Consider the following 441-nt stretch of genomic DNA (forward strand, 5'->3'; position numbering starts at 1 on the left):
ACACTGCTACAAAATTATGATAGGCCATACACAATGGCCAGACATACAACACCCTCTTAGCAAAACAAATAAAATGTTTGAATATAGCAAAGAAAAATATGACCAGCCAGTAATTCACACATATTTATTATACTCTGATGTCTTGGCCAAAGCTTTCAAGGAAACATTACCAGAAATACATACCTTAATCACAAGAAGCAATTATTAATTACCTAAATGAATACACAGCCTCCGATTACACTTGTCATTTAACCCCCTACGGGATAAATTATCACAGTTAATATTAATACATTGAGTCTGTACAACACAATTTCCTATTATGAATGTTTCATTTATTTTTATTTTTTATTTTACATTTGTTGACCAGGCTAGTCTAGCTGGATATATGTCCATTTTCAGTAGAGGCCCGGGGTGAAAAGCTCCACATAGAAAACTAACAGA

This window comes from Protopterus annectens, chromosome 4.part1 (genome assembly GCF_019279795.1).
Source record: "Protopterus annectens isolate FY-2018-M chromosome 4.part1, PAN1.0, whole genome shotgun sequence".
Taxonomy (NCBI): Eukaryota; Metazoa; Chordata; order Ceratodontiformes; family Protopteridae; genus Protopterus; species Protopterus annectens.